Source organism: Pezoporus occidentalis, unplaced genomic scaffold (genome assembly GCF_034315485.1).
Source record: "Pezoporus occidentalis ecotype Australia unplaced genomic scaffold, CSIRO_AGI_Poc_V1 ctg204, whole genome shotgun sequence".
Lineage (NCBI taxonomy): Eukaryota > Metazoa > Chordata > Aves > Psittaciformes > Psittacidae > Pezoporus > Pezoporus occidentalis.
Window position 1 is genome coordinate 751,181 of NW_026913900.1, and position 9,072 is coordinate 760,252.

The following is a 9,072-nucleotide window of genomic DNA, read 5'->3' on the forward strand; positions in this document are numbered from 1 at the left end:
AAAAAGAAGAAATAGATGTGTGAACAATGTGAACAGTGATGCTGTTTGCAGTCCTGGCCTTATGGCTCTGTCATGAGGTGGGTTACTTCTGAAAAGGGACACAGATTTTAGGCTGGGAAAGTCCCATCACTGCATTGTAAATGAACCACCTTCTCTGAATTGCCAGTGCAACTGAGAAAGGACTAGCTGCTAACACATAAACACTGCAGGGCCACGGTGACTTGATGAGAGGTAATGCGTGTCACTGGCTTACTGGTGTTTGCTTACAGTAACTGGGAATTATTGCACCTTCTTTCTGTCATATTCAGTGGCTGCCAGCAGGAGGACAGATGGATCTTGCATTCTCAGTGTGACCAAAATGTGTGCAAAATCAGCATCTGGAAAGTATCTGAACTGGGCTCCCTTTTATTCCTGCTTGTCTGTAGGCTTTAAAATAACAATTAAACCCTCTTAATGGGATTTGTGTGCCATATGGCACCTTTGCCACAGGATAATGATTCTTTCTTGTTGCTATCCTGTCATTTGTCTGCATCTACAGATAGTTTTCAGCCACAAAGAACAACATGCACCATTTAAAGACACCCAAGGAGAGCTCACCACCTCTTTGGAAAATTCTTTATTTATATGTCTGCTCTGAAGCATAGCATTCTCTTGTGCTGGTGAGTCAATAGAATAGGCTTCAGTGGTGCTGTGGTTTACCCCCAGTCATCAACTGAGCACTACCCGGTCTCTCGCTCACTTCCTCCCTTGTCTGGACAGGGGAAGAGAATTGGAAGAGCAAAAGTGAGAACTCATGGGTTCAGATAAGGCAGTTTAATGGGTAAAGCAGAAGCCACACACACAAGCAAAGCCAAACAAGGAATTAATTCACTACTTCCCGTTGGCAGGCAGGTGTTCAGCCGTTCCCAGGACAGCAGGGCTCCATCACAAGTAACGGCTACTCAGAAGACAAATGTCATCACTCCAAACGTCCCCTCATTAGTCCTTATCCCCCCAGCTTTATATGCTGAGCATGATGCTGTGTGATCTGGGATATCCCTTGGGTCAGCTGAGGTCAGCTGTCCCGGCTGTGTCTCCTTCCAGCTCTTGTGCACCCACAACCTACTGGCTGGTGGGGTTGGGTGAGAAGCAGAAAAGGCCTTGACTCTGTGTAAGCACTGATCAGCAGTAACAAAAACTCCCTGTGTTAGCAACTCTGTTTTCAGCACAAAGCTACCCCAGCTAAAACCAGCACAAGTGGCAAGCTCAGGCCTCTGAAATGTTATAGCAAAAAGAAATTTTCAATGCAGGATCTAAACATAGACTACTGGGTAATATGGTGCTGACATTTCAGCTCCTGAGTTCCTTAGTTTTGCTTATGATACTTTCATTTCTGCTGGTAATGAGTTCTCAGAACAACCACAAAATGACACCATTATTTGGTCAATATAAGATACACTAAGGTATTGCTTGTCCTACTGATGTTCGCAATGCTTGCTTTTCCTTTCATTTCAGCCTAATCCTATTTCAAAGCATTGAGTTCGGTCAGCAGTAGTTACACAGCTGTTTGCTGGTAGATGGAAGCTTTAATTACGGGCAAGGCCATGGGATTAACATTTCTAATTTCAGCTGCTGATTGGGTTTTCACTGAAGTAAAGTCTCTTGTGTTTTTCCACTGATGTTCCTGGTCTAAACTCATTGCTGCTTCATGTGTTGCGTTTACAAGTATGAATGCTATATACCTTTGATTTTTAATGCCACCTATAGGTGATAGTGACAGAGGTGCTGGTACCTGCTTAGACAGATGGGGTGCATTAGATAGATGGGGAGGGCAAAATGTATGTGTCTGCAATGCCTTCCAGTGTGCAGTTTCCTCTGGAGGACCCTGCCTCTGAGTGAGCAGAGGGACCATAAAAGACCTGATGTGTCCTAACTTTTTAAACAAGTGAAGTTGTCTGCTGCAGCTCCCTTCAGGAAGCACACTGGGATCAGATCTGACCACATCTGTGGTATGCTCCACTTTCTAAATGCTCTGTGGGTGAGTTTGAAGAAAACAGTGGAACATTTCAAAATAGTTTTGGGCTGCATGTAAAGGAAAGCTTTGTTAGCTTCACAAGGGGTGAGCACTCTGCTATTCAAGAGCAGGAAGTTAGACTCAGTATGCTTTAGTCCCATCCCAGGCACCCTATTGCTTTTTTATTTTTTAAAATTTTGTTGTTTATCTGGCAAAATAGAGTTGCTAATGGCCACCCTACTGCTGTGGCAATTGCTCATTCCTACCTTCGAAATAGATCACAATCTCTCAAACACCTGCTATCAAAATCCTAGCTGATTGTTAGGGCTGACTGCCTGCATCAGAACGGGGTATAAGGGTGGCAGAAAGTGGAGCTCACAGACAAGCAATTTTGCTCAGCTGACAGGGTTTCTTATTGTCTTGCTTACTTTCATGTAGCCTGGAAGTCACTGCATTCACTCAGTTGCTCCCAGGGGGACACCAGGTTAAAACCTCATTCCAAGTGAGTACTTTTTCTTCCCTCTTTGTATACTTCTGCTCCAGTAGCCTGTGAAAGGAATTAAAAACATACTTGGGGTAATACAAGATAAAGGAACAGCTTCAGGGACTGTGAGATCATTTAGTCTGACCTCCCATGTATGGCAGGCTAATGTGTTGTAAGTTCCTGTGGGATGCCTATCGCTACACATAGCTGTTTCTGGGACTGCAACATAGCTGCATCTGTTAGAACAAGAAAGGTGTAGATAAAAAGATTTTTTCCTGTTGAGAAGGAGCAATGGTTCACCCACCTGATGCCTCTCTCTGGTTATCTCAAGCATGTCAGAATCTGGAGCGCTTTCCCTGTATCACCCCTTCTCCCTGACCATGAGGCCAGTGTGGCTCCACAGTGCTAACTCTGCATCCTTGCTAGCCATAATGCCCGTAGCATCATTTGAGCCTTCATGGAAAGATCACAAGCATGTTGAGTACAGTGTAGGCAGTCCTGTTCCACCAAGGGCTGAGGAAATTAAGGTATGCACTGTGCATACCTTAAGGGAACTAGGGGTTCACAGCTTACAGAACTAGGAAGGACAACCATAATCATGTAGTCTGAAAGTAGGCTAAGGGGGTATCTTCAGAGCTATCTGTCATTGTCTAAAAGGCTACAAGTCATGGTGGTTTCAGTAGTTCCCCTGATGAGCTGTTCCTGTCTTTCATTACTGCTAGGAAATTTTCCTTTATTTCAAGGTTTTATCTAGTTTAAACTTTTATTCACTGGATCTTTGTCAGCCAGATTGGAAAGCTCGTCACGTGTATCTTCCCAAAGTGCAATTACCTACACAGTGTGATGAAGGTACATCTATGCTTTCTCTTCAGTGAGCTGAATATGATGAGCTCCTTACCCGTCATGTCAGAAGGCTTGGGTTAGGGTTTTGGTGTTTTTTTGTTAAAGCCAGAGAACCCATTTGTGACACTCACTTGAGCTCTGTCCAGTGTCTTCAAATCCTCTTTCAAATGAAGACAGCAGGACAGGACTCGGTGACCTAGCAGGGGTTTTGACAGTGCAGCCCAGAGATGCTGGAATCCTTCATTATTTCTGCTTCATAATATTTTTTTTTCTTTTTCCCCTACATTCAAGAATCTCATTAGTCCTTTTTGCTACAGCATCGCCTAGACAGCTTACATTGAGGCGATTATCTATAATGACCCCTAAATCCTTTTCTGAGCTCTGTTTTTCAAAGCAAAGTCTTCCATTGTGTAAATGTAACTGACTGCCATTCTTGGATTTCAAACACTTGGTCTAACCAAAATACATTTTGTCAGATTGCATCTATTTACCCAGGTGTCTCGGGTCATCCTGTAATGATAACCCGTCTATCTCAGTTAACAGTCTACAGAATTTTATGTCGCCTAAATATGTGATTATAGCACAGAGAAGCAAAAAAAAAAAAAAAATGGATTGAGAAAAAGTCTCTGTCTTAAAAATGTCCCTGTTTGGTGGTATGTGCCTACCAATTGTATTTTAAGATCTGTTAGTAGCCTAGGTTTTAGTCCGTAGAATGTTATGTGCTAATTCCATAGGAGGTGTAATTTGTTATATTTTACTCATCCATGCTAGAATCTTGGAGAAAATCAGGCATTCATTAGCCTTTGCATTTTTTTTCTTTCAAGAAAGCATCATAATTCAAATTTCTTCCTTTCTAGTTAAGTCAAATCAGTCCTAAATTGCTTGTTCTCATTTTCTACCCCTTCAGCTGGCAAAACTTTGTGGTTTTTTTTTCTGCAAAGGGTATAGCATCAATAGGGAAATGGAAGAGTTTTGCCTGGTGCTCTCCTGGGCAAGAGAAGGTGTGTGACTGACATCAGGTGAAGGACAGATGGATTTGAATCCCTCCGTTCCCAGACGAGTGTTGGTGCATAAAAGCTTATCTTTTGGTTATAACAGTGATTTCTTGCTCATTGTATGAAAAGATAGGCTTTGAATTGCCTAGTCCAAGTTTTTGAATCCTTGCTGAAACAATAAGCTGTAGGGAAGTGGTTCAATGTGGTGCTAAAGGCAAGCAGTCAGGATACGAAAAAGCCCCCCTACTCTTTTCAGAGGATCCTATGTTTAGGGGATCCTATGTGGGGATCCTATGTTTAGGGGAGAGCTTATGTACCAAACTTGGGCTTGGGGAGTACTCTGCAGGAGCTGTATATATTGTATGTCTGTGCCAAGTATCTCAGTATGTAGTCTCTTTGTAGATAAAAGGCTAACTCACTAAATCAGCCTACTCTCTTGTCTCCATTAAGATTTTTCTTCGTTAGCTATTTCAAGAAAGTTGAAAGCTTTCCAGTGTAGGAAATGCAGCATTTAATTCGTACATCAGAGGTGCTATTCAGTGTGATATCTAGGACATGCTGCCACTCAATGCCATTGCTGGGACAGAAGCATAACTACAAAGTGCTTTGAGGTTTCAGTGAGTCTGGTTCAGTAGTGAAAGAGCTGACAGATATTGCCATCAAAGCAGTAGTTTTGTCTCCCCTTTGTTTAACGGCACTTTCCCTGCCCCATCTGTACTTAATAACATCTTTAAGCTTCTGCATGTACAGCTTCTTTTCAGCAAAACCTCTCATCTAATGTGATACAATTTGTTTGCAAAACTGCCTGTATTTGAATGTTGGGTCAGCTTGTGGAGAACGAAATTAAGCACCTCCTTGTGTAGTTCAGTGGAACAAACCTTGGGCAGTGGACACAGATCATTAAAAACCATGATGAGGAAAAAATCTCTTACCTCACCGTTCACCAAGAAAATTCAGTGACTTCTCCAGCAATTACAGCTTCCAGCTATTGTCTGCCAAAATGCAGTTTGTTTTCCCTGTCAAGATCTAAAGCGCATTGAAAATTTAGCAGTCTTGCCATTAAGACTTGATAGTTTGCTCTTTGCTTCCAATTGCATAATTTTCTTTGCTGTTTTTCATATGAAAGTGAACTGATGCTGTCACCATTTCAGTCCTTTCTTTTCAAGTAAGGTTTGTAGGCCACAGATATTTGTCTTCCTACAGTCACACTCTTGTACTTCCAGTTAGAAATAGTTATTTTTAAAACTTGACTTATGATAGCCCTATATAAAGACGTTAGACTGTGCTTTATAAATACACAGTTATTTTTCAGATTCCTAAGAACAAATCGTTATTAAAAGGAAGCACATTTTCTACCATTAGAGGCCTAATGAATGAAGTATTGTGCTCTGAAGCATATTTCTGAAAACAGTGTTTGATTAGTTTACATTAATTTTGAACCTGGGCTAATTAAAACCAGATTTCTTTTAGAGCAGGTAGTTGAATCTGCATCCGAAATACTTCTTAACATGAAATCAACATTTAGGTGAAAACTCTTAGTTGTATTAACTATTACTGTGGGCCCATCCCAAGGCAGCAGTTCAGTTCCCTTTGCCTCACCTCTCTGGCATTGTTCAGGGGACTCATCTCTAACCAGTGTGCAGGGGGCTGAGCCCTGAGCTTGTCTACTGCTCAGATGAACAAAATCTCTAGCCCAGCACAGCACCTAGCTCTAGTCCTAGCTCTCCTTTTCTGACAGATCAATGATTTGATGTTGCATTCTGAACAAATTCTGCTTTGGAAAACTTCATACATTGCTAATGCAGGAAAAAATCCTGCCTGTGGAAATCCAAGGGTCTTAAAGTGTTAAAAAATAATTAAGTCTTGCATGCACAATTTTGATTGTATTCATGATCATTCAAACTTGCATCTTACTGAGATCTTGGAGTTGTTGTGTTTTCTGTCGCTGCTGTTATTGGATCCTTTTGTCTTTTAATAAAATGCAAGAGATTACCTTACACTAGCAAGTTTCCAAGCAGCACCTAAGCCAGATGTGTGGGCATGTGTGTTCACATTTAAAAATTCTTATTATTTTACATAATCTTAATGCAACAGGTCCATCTTCCCTTTTTCTCTGCAGAAAGTGGAATGCCTGTTTTCATAGCACCTTCTGTCTGCCGTGTTAGCCTGTCCAGGGTAGCTCGTACAGACCATAGACTGTAATTCTCTGATGAATAATCTCTAAGTGTGAGTATGTGTACAAGGCAGATGATACAAAATAGTTTTGCATTTTAACTTCAAAATGCAAACTCACAGTATCGTAGGCTGAGGTGTGAGTCTGCACTTAGCCACCCTTCCAAGTGAAACGCTAACACTTGCTGTCATCATATTATAAGGGCCTTACATTACAGTTGAGTCTCTGTATCCCAACTTGGTGACCCATACCAGTCATTAGCACTTGTGTCCATGCGTAGGAATTTGGCAATGTTTTTTTCCCTGTGGTGACAAAACCAGCTCACTTCACTGTTTTACAGTAGTGTGATTCAAAGTAGTGAGATGGCAGACCAGGAGTGAATTTGCAGTGCAAATTCTTCCCCTGACCCTAATCCTAAATCAGTTTGTAATGCCATCATCAGATGTACAAGAGATGCTGGGAAATATCATCAGAAAGTGTATGGAGCATATGAAGAATGTGGGCTGCAGAAAAACTCAACTCCCCTATATTGAACTGTAGGGTGTTTGTAAGTGTGGGCAGTGTGGGGAACCTGAGTCAGCAAGACCTTAATTTGCAGCATTATTGAGGATACAGCATTTTCGTTTGGAGTTGTGGGTGTTTAATAGCCTTGAAAATAGGACTGCAAGAGATGCTGTTTAAGGTTTAAGGCATTTCTGTCTGCTGGAAGAAAACCTGAAGAAATTATGCTGATTGTGTCTAGGGTAAGGAGGAAAAATTGCCTTCTATTTCTTCTTCAGAAGTCTGTTTTTCACCAGTGCATTAAAATATTCACTGCGAGGGAAATGTGCAAAATCAGGCTTCCTGTAAAGAGGGGTAGTAGGGTGTTGTGGTAGTATTGGATATAATACTACAGATCATTGTGTGTTGAGTGATTAGATACTGTATCAACTAAGGAGAGGCATGCTTTCCTCTTCTATCTTGATCATGATCAATTATCCAAACCGTCCCCAACAAATGCTGCCATAGCTAATGTGATGTACCCTGAAGTGCCATCTAATTATTTTTAAAAGTGGGTTGTATCTGCTCTTGTCTTTAGTGACAGGACAGGTATTAACCAGTGATGTTCAGACTGGCTGTTCTGGCTTAAGCTGAGTTGCTGAATGCATCCAAAGGTTATACTTTTCTCCTTATTTTATGGTTTTTTTTGGGTGGTAGGTGGGGTACTACCTGTATGGGAATGTTTCCCAGTCCCTGTGTAATACCCTGGGCTGTACTTTGGTCAGGGTAATAGACAGCCTGTTTATAGCCATCTGGGATTCTCCAGAGTGTGGAAACTTAATGGGGTTTTGCACAACTTACTTCAGCGTAACCACTTGAGATACGGGAAATTTTTGTGACAGGCTTTATCAGGATGGTAGCAGATATTCATTGGCAAGCTCTGGAAAACCAGCAGTGCCAGAGGGCACCAGGCCAATGCTGTTGTGGTAAAGACTGACTGTGCTAAGGATAAACTGTGTAATTAACTGGAAGCGTGTGTTTGGCTTCTTGGTACACTGCAGTTTGCTTTCAGACATTTTTCTGAAGTAAAGACAGCATGCTTGTTGGTGCACTTGTAAGTAGTTGTCAGCCAGTTCTTAATGTGCATAAATTGCTGGTAAGAAATGGTTCTAGCTAGAAGAGGATTTATGTCTTGGTGACCACTTCCTAGAAACATTTATGTTTATTTCCATCTCTTTTTTGTTTGTTTCAATTTGAGATTATCCGCCATCCAGTAAATGAGCCACAAGCAACCTCATTTCCTCCACTCTTTCTTAGGAAGTCAGCACCCAAGGCATTATGAACTCAGTTTGTTCAAATGCTTTGTTTGCATATCTCTTTACTCAGTCAAGAGCCTTTGTAAGTGGTATGAAGGAGCCCCTAGGCTGGGACAGTTATGGGCCTAACTGGTTGAGAAGCATTTGTTTTAGGTATCTGAACCCCTGCTTCAATAAGGCTGTCTTTGGTCTCCTCACCAGCTACCCCTTCTGAGCCAGCAATCTCCCATTGTTTTCAAGCTTTTCCTTATGTTTGATTATCCCTGTGGCTCTTTTCTAGCTTATCTATATGCTCATTGAGTTGGAATGACCTGAACTATGCACCCTATTCCATAAAAGTGAGCACAGTGGCTTTCAAGTGGTGTAATCATGTGTCCTCTTTTGTTTCCTATTCCATTTTTAGTGTTTATTTTAGCATTCTGCTGGGATTTATCAGTATGAGCCCGCTGACAAGTGAAATGGTGATTTTAAGACTTGCCCAGGTCTCTTTCCTGAGAAAAAGATAATTACAGATTCAGAGCCTGTCACTTACTTAGAGGTAATTTTGCCCCCATACACATTATTTTGCACTTATCACTGCAAACATTTTGTCATCTGCTCACTTAATAATATGGGTACCTAAGATGTAAGTCTTAGCTGTCAGCTTTAGATGTGATTATTCTGAATAATTTTGTACTGGTGTTATTCACTGCTCTGTCAGCCTTTTTTGTGACTGTTGAGTCTCACAAGCCCCAGAGCACGTCCCTGAATGGAATTCTGCTGGTTAACTTGCAACAAAATGACATGTA